A 7,314-nucleotide genomic window follows, 5' to 3' on the forward strand; every position below is an offset into this window, starting at 1 on the left:
ATCAATGAAGTTGTCTCCTCGCATTCAGAGATCCCCCCAGCAAGCTCTAGCCAATCTTCCAAAGCCTCAGTGCACAGATCTGTGCAGATGAAATGCAGCCTGTGGACAATAAGCAGCAGTGGGCAGCTGTTCACACTCTGGAGGAGTAGGAGGCATGAAGCTGTCACAAGGGACAATGGCTGGTCAGGAGCTGTATCAGGTTTTCCCACTTATCACTGCTTGCCTTCATCTGTCCTCATGTCAGGTTCAAAATACCCCTTTTCCTCAGGTAGTAAACAGTAAAGACATTTTAAAAACATAAAAATAATAAAGAAAAAAAAATTCTTCTTTATTGTAGGGCCATTTAAGGGAAATTACTTGTCTGAGAAGCCACTCCGAGCTTTGAGGAGCTATTTACAGCTACCACTGTTATGAGTGAATGGAATCTGGCTGGGAAATAAGAGAAGCTGGAAATGGGGTTGAGGCAGGGAAGTTTCTCTGGGTATAAGAGGAGGTAGAACAGTAACAGTGAGAAACTGAGAGAAGAAAGAACAGCAGCATACCTAGTGGGAACAGTGCCAGTCCAGAACTAGGACGAGCGATAAGGGTCATGGGAAAGGAGGGAGAAGAAGAGATTATGATTCATGAAAGTAAGACAATTCACCCTTCCTAATTCTGCGGCATGTTCCACTTTAAAACCTTTAGAGTGGTATCAAAGCAGAGACTGTATCACACAGCCTGAGCAGCCACCACAGCTGCAAGCTAGCAGGAAAGGGAAGAAGTAGCAGCACGCTAGTTAGGACTGCAGGATGCTGATAGCAGGCTTTGCAGGATGGAGAGGTATGCTAGCAATGTCTCCCTTATTTCAACGGGTGTGAGGGGTATTTAGCTCCCAGCTTTACTTGTGAAGATGAATGCTGTTCCCTCTTAACTATTGCTTTGTGAAAAGTCCAGATCAAAAGACACAAACCAGCTCAACAGAGAGCGCTGTTCAGGGAGAGACAGAGATGTGGCCACCATGTGTTCAGATTATTTCATACTTAGGTATTTTCTTTGAACCAGTGCTGAGAGCTCTGTGTTTGGATTAAGAGAAGTTTGAGAGTGCTGCTGGAACAGCTGGAAGGAAGCTCCAGCCAGGTTGAGTTACCCATAGGTGCTGTGTCCTGGCACCCATGTTAGGGCACCACACCTGAATGCTAAGACAAATCTCTGTTTCTTCTGTCCACCCTTTTCTGCCCTGAAGGAAAACTGAACAAGCAAGGAGGGAGTTAAGATCTGCTGCAGCAATCCCTTGCTGTGAGTAGTAAAGGGACTGGGACTGGGAGAGTGAAGGCATAAGCCTTCAGCACAGACAAAGCTTCAGTGTCAGCAATTCTTCTGAGGTGTCCTGTACAGGTCAGCTCCTGGGACTTCCTTCAGAGTGCTGTTAAAAAGAGTTTGAATAAACAGATCTGTATTGAGCCAGATCAACATGTTAGAATGAAGCAACAGACAGCTGGAATAGGAAATTGGAAATTTCCAGAACATGAAAGCCCTGGAAAGAACTTGCCTAAATTCACAGCAAGCCCCCGAGTGGGATTCCTCTAACTCATTGTGGATAGCGGAGATCAGAGGACCTGCCATAGGAAGCATCTCTTTCCAATGGCTGTAGAGTAAGTTGAAGTTGATTAGGAGAAACAGCTTATTTTTTCACTTATCTGCAGGTGGTTTCCCCACTCTTCTCATTATGTAGGAATAAATTCTCTGTGGGACACAATGGGAAACCTGAAATTTTAAAAGTAAGAATCTAACATGAGGCAGTAAGCCACATACTTCCTTTGGCTTAGGATGAGACACTTACTGCAGATAAACCCAAGATTTTTTAAGTGTTTAAAATCCTGTATTTTTGTTGCCTTTGATGCATTAAAAAACACAAACTATTTGTTAATCTTCTGTCTATGAGTGTAATCAAACCTAATCCTTTGAAAAAGGAAAATTTTGGAAATAACAGGAAAAGCACAAGCTGTCCTATTTTTCCTGTGTCTACTACCTTTTTCTGCTTAAAGTATTCTCTGCTTTCCCTTAAAATTTCAAAGTCTTTGAAATATTTTTTGCTTTGCTTCTATTTATATGGAGTATCCAGAGAAGAGGCCAGGGTTACGGGTTTACACAATCAGTCATACATAGCTGAAGATGCAGCTCTGCATTTGAAGACAAACCATAACCTGACATTTGTTCGCATAAATGATATGATTAATAATTATGAAAAATGATCCAATTTGTGAAAATTACAATCAGGTCATGTACATTACGGGGAAAAGAACCAAATTAATTATGTACAGTATGTAACTGTCAAATACCAAAATATCCGTAATGAAAAGTCAACAATATATGAGGTTCCAGCTAATTTCTATAAAATTTTCTGGGTTTTCATGTTCCTTGGATTCCCAAACTCTGTACCCCAGCTTATCAAGCTGTATTTGTAAAAACTTGGGCCAGCATTTCAAAGAATGTTATAATGAGGATTTTTGTCCTGCAGAATCCAAACCATAGTCTGGCTACCCATGGCTGTACCCTCCTATGAAGTTGGGTTGCAGGGCTCAGCAAAACTCCTACCACAACTGCAGGCAATTACTAAATTATTGCAATTATTAAAATTCCACTTTTGGAAATCAAACTTGCTGTCACAAATAGGCTAACTATGAATCACTTGTACACTTGAAAAGGTCTAAAGAGTAAATAATCTTTAAGAATTTTGGTCAGCATTGCATCATCAATCCCTTGAATTATAATAGTGGAGTCACCGATATTACTGATCCACTGTAAAATTGATTTTGTGTGAAAATTCTGTGACTTTTTATTGTACTTATTTGCTTTATAATGAAACTATTTAACACTTTTTTAGTTTTACTTTCTTTCCCAGAGACTTTAAAACCATCACTATATCTGAATTGTGCTAGTAATTAAAACACGAGCAGTAATGAATGAAAAATTGCTAAAAATGGCAGCATAAAAGCCCATCTTTTTTTTTTGTTTGTTTGTTTTACATACTCAAAGAAATCTAAAAATGGAAGCAAGTGTGTCAACTGTGAAAAGTGAAAGCCTCAACTTTCAGTTGAATTAGCTGATATCTTACCCTTAGGTGGTTCTACTGTGGCTGAATTCAAATTGTATCCCAATCATAAATTTGGAAGTTGCTAGTAGAAAAATAACAATTATTTTTTAGCACCTGATCCTAAAATTAGAAGTAGGACTTTTTTACTCCAACTCTGTTTTCAAAAACAGTAATCTTATGACTCAATGTGTACATTTACTTTAAAATTGAAAGCATGCATTTTTTAGAAAATACAGATTACGAAGAATAAAATCCCATTTCAGAATAGACTGGGTGTTCACAACATTGGGGAGTTTGATCTTATAGTCAATGACCACATATTTCCACCTGCTTAGTTTTTCTGATATGACTACCTTAAAAGAATTCTTGCCATATGTCATTTGAATCCTTTGAGGCAGTTGAAAAGAAGAAGAAATGAGAAGACTACTTAAGCAAGGTTTGTAAATATATATGTCTGTTCATATGTATTAAAATATACAGATAGTTTTTATCTTGTGCCATACTTAAATTTATTAAAAATAAATGAAAGGTACTGAATTTTATTAAAGCTAAAGTATGCAGCTTATATAGTCTATTTAATTTAGCTTTTGCTGTCATGTATTTGTTAGGGAACAAGCTCAAATATTTATTTTAAAAGAATGAGAAAAAAAATCAGAAGTATGCCCATCAGAAACATTTCCTTTTCCATTTATAGAGATACATTCATGCAAATATCTGACACAATTCAAGTAGGGTTTTTCCTTTATATAATCAATGTGAATAATTGTGGTAATCAAGAAATTGGTATTACTTAAACTAGACAAGGTTATACAAAGTACTATGCATGAATTATCATGCAGCTTTCCTAGTGCACAACAATCCCACCCTGAATTACTTGCTCACTTCTTTCCTAACCTGTAGTCTTAATATTGTCAAACTGCACAAATCAAGATAGATCATGACTGGCATTTATGTATCTACCTGGTAGGAAAGTTCAGTCAAAGCAAATTACATATATAATGTGTCACAGTGACAGAGAGCAGATTCTGTGATCCTTATTTCCTCCTGTGCACTCCAAAGCAGCAGGACAAAGATCCAATGGGTAGGTACCAAAGATAGGAGAAATCAGCATTCAAGAGGAACAAAATACTGAGCTTCCAGGCTTTTAAAGCAAATTTAATATCAGTGTAGTTTTTGTAATTGCCAATTTCTTCAACCAGAATTTTCAGGAGGAGGAGGAAGAGGAAAGGAGTGATGGGATGCCCTAGTCTGGTCTGAGCAAAGCTTTTTCATCAGTATTATTTATGCAAGTGTCAAGGCTCAGATCTAAAAGGATAAAGAACCTGCTTAACTACTTTGCAGTTCAGCAGCAGCATAGAGTGAAACATGCTGCAGAAATAGCTCTGAAGTGAAGATAGCAAACTGGTCCAAAGTGATTAACTCCCATTTCTCAGAGAATTGCTCAGCCTTTAATCAAAACCCCCAACACATGTGGCAGCCTGTCATTGCTAATGCTGTCAGATAATGTGTTACTGATTAACAGCATATATTGTGTTTTTTCAGAGCATAGTCTCTGAATATATTCCATCTTAAATTAGTCTTACTGTTGCCATAAAAAGATTTGGTGACATGGGGTATACACCAAAGTACCTTTGGTTTTTATCACATGCTTGAATCTGCATGTGGAATGGATTCAGTCTCTTTGCTCTGGTTTTGAAGGAGGAGGCATCCTTTTTGGAAGCTGGATGTAATAATGATGGCCACACATCCCTCTTCAGTTCAGGAAATCTCACTGGTGAGAAATGTGCCAAAGCCTGCCTTTAAGACTGCATTATCTGACTCAGTTTTGGTAACATATGCAAAGTCAGGAATTTATCCTTTTCCGGATCACAAACAATTAGTATATTACTTCCTTCTGGCAGAGCATTAATCAGGATAAGTCAAGAGGAAGGCTGAGACTCTTGTCTCCTTACATCTCATTGCCTGAAGAATTTATAGTAGTTAAGGGCAATGGAATGAAAATAAAACACTTCCTTACATCCTCTTCTTAATGTTGTCCTATTTGTAGAGCTATCTGTCCACCAGTCAGCTACCTCAGTGACAGCAGCTATCACAGCTCTGTTACAATACTTCCTATCCCATTCTCCTGGCCATCTACAGTGCCAACTGCTTAAAAATAACACCCCAGGGGCATTGCAGCTGAAATGGGCTATGCCCAACGGAGGGTTCTCTGCAGCTATCTTTGCAAGAATCCTTCTTCATCTGTACCTCTCCCATACACCTGTACCATCTTACCTGTAAGATTATGAGATTGGCCTCACATAATGCCACCCATTGGGAAAAACAAGCTGCTGTTATTTCTTGGTCTGCAGAATCTCTTCCTGTGCTCAGCTGACTTTGTACCAAATTTGGGAACACGCTTCCAGTGAACAGAACATTGCATTTCACCACGCTCTTGTAAGTGATGCATCACAAAATGATATGTCTCTGATCCACTCTGTCCCTGTGCGCCCTACCATTGGGATTTGAGAGAGGAGGATGTCAGCAGTTGCTCACAGTCTGTCAAGAATCAGCTGCATCCTTTCTCTAGCAATCCTGGCAACAGCACTGACACATCACACTGTCCCCACACTGTGGGTCCCTCACACTCAAGAGTAACAAACCTCTTCATTCTTCAGCATCCAGGCCTGAAGTTGGGTTGTGACGAGCTTGGGATATTTGCAAAGGGTAGTGATACTGATGTAGCTATACTCAGCTTGGGAGATAACCCTGAAAGGCAGAGCACAGGGCTAAAATTCAGCCCAAACCATCACTTTACAAGGTTGATCTGAGAGAATAGTAAGTAAATAGGCTGGTTCTCCCATGCATTGTCACTCTGGTTTTGAGACTGATATTGTAGTTCTGTTGGCCTCGATTAAAAACTGGGCATTTTCAGTGCTATCATTGGCTCACTTAAGGTCTTCAGGATCGAGAAACTGTAGTTTTGAAATAGTGGCAGCTGTAAATCAGTTCTACACACATCAGGTTCTATATGTATCATATTTTTTTTAATTGTAACCAATTGGAGAAAGGTGGCATGAAGGAATAATCTATGCATAGTTAATTAAAGCCTTTCCAAAAGCAAGAGTTTGGTGTTTGCAGGAAGCACTGACGGATATGTTTCAAAAGGCTGAAACATTATCTGCTTGTTGTTTGCTTTCTTCCTACTCATACTAAATGTATGCAGTCCCATTCTCCCAGTTTTCTATCAGTCACCTCCAGCAACTAGGAAATTTTATTTTCTTGATGTACAACTCAGTTTCTCTCTTGTTTGTTTTCTTTTCAGCCTTTTCTATTTTGTAATGAAGGTTCACAACAGGATAAGATGGAATATGATGTGCATCTTGCTCATCCATTGATTTGGGATCAGGATTTGGTGTTTGGGCCTTTTTGTTTTGCTCTTACCATGGAACAGAGCTCATTTCTCAGAATCATATGGGTATTTTAAATTACTTCTCTTCAGTCAACTTGCAAAATTGGCTCTTTTTCTTGGTATTTTTTTGTTAGTAAATTATAATTTGAGTTTTGTATGTCCTTCATTTCAATTCAGAAGTCTTACTTTAGGATCTTGACAAGTTTATTTTATTAAATGTAGTGAATGTGTGAAATGGATATGTTGTGGCTGTTTCCAGGATTACCTTTATTTTACACAGTTGCTCAAAGTTGCAGAATTCAGCCCGGTACTGACAATGCCTCCCATCCACAGTGGTAGGCACAAGCTTGCATCTGTGAGTACAGGTTAATATGAAGAACATTTTTTCCTACCTGATTTTTCTTCCTTTTTCATCAATTCTCCTAAAAAAAGAAAAATTCAAGTAAAGAAAGAGCAGCAGCAAAGATCTGTGCATAGCAAGGGAATAGATGTATTTAAGACCTTTTACAGACGAGGTCATGTGGCAGCAGAGGGGAGAACAGTTCTGTCAACCAAGAGGGGTTTTGCATTTCTTCAGATGAGAAGATGAAAACTCTTGATTCTCTCTATTGTGTCACTGTCAGAGGATAGGGGCTTAGTGGAAATGTTTGACACTAAACCTGGAAATAAGTTTGCGAATCTGACTTCTGGCCTCCACATTTGTTGATTCCATTTGCTTCAGTTTAATACAGAAGTAACAAAACATGAACAGGCCAGCTTTATGAAAGCACTCCATTTATATATCTAAAATCCTTAATCTAAACCAGTTATGTACTGTGAGGTTCCACTCATATACTTTGTGAGTGTTGTA

Source organism: Vidua chalybeata, chromosome 1, assembly GCF_026979565.1.
Source record: "Vidua chalybeata isolate OUT-0048 chromosome 1, bVidCha1 merged haplotype, whole genome shotgun sequence".
Taxonomy (NCBI): Eukaryota; Metazoa; Chordata; class Aves; order Passeriformes; family Viduidae; genus Vidua; species Vidua chalybeata.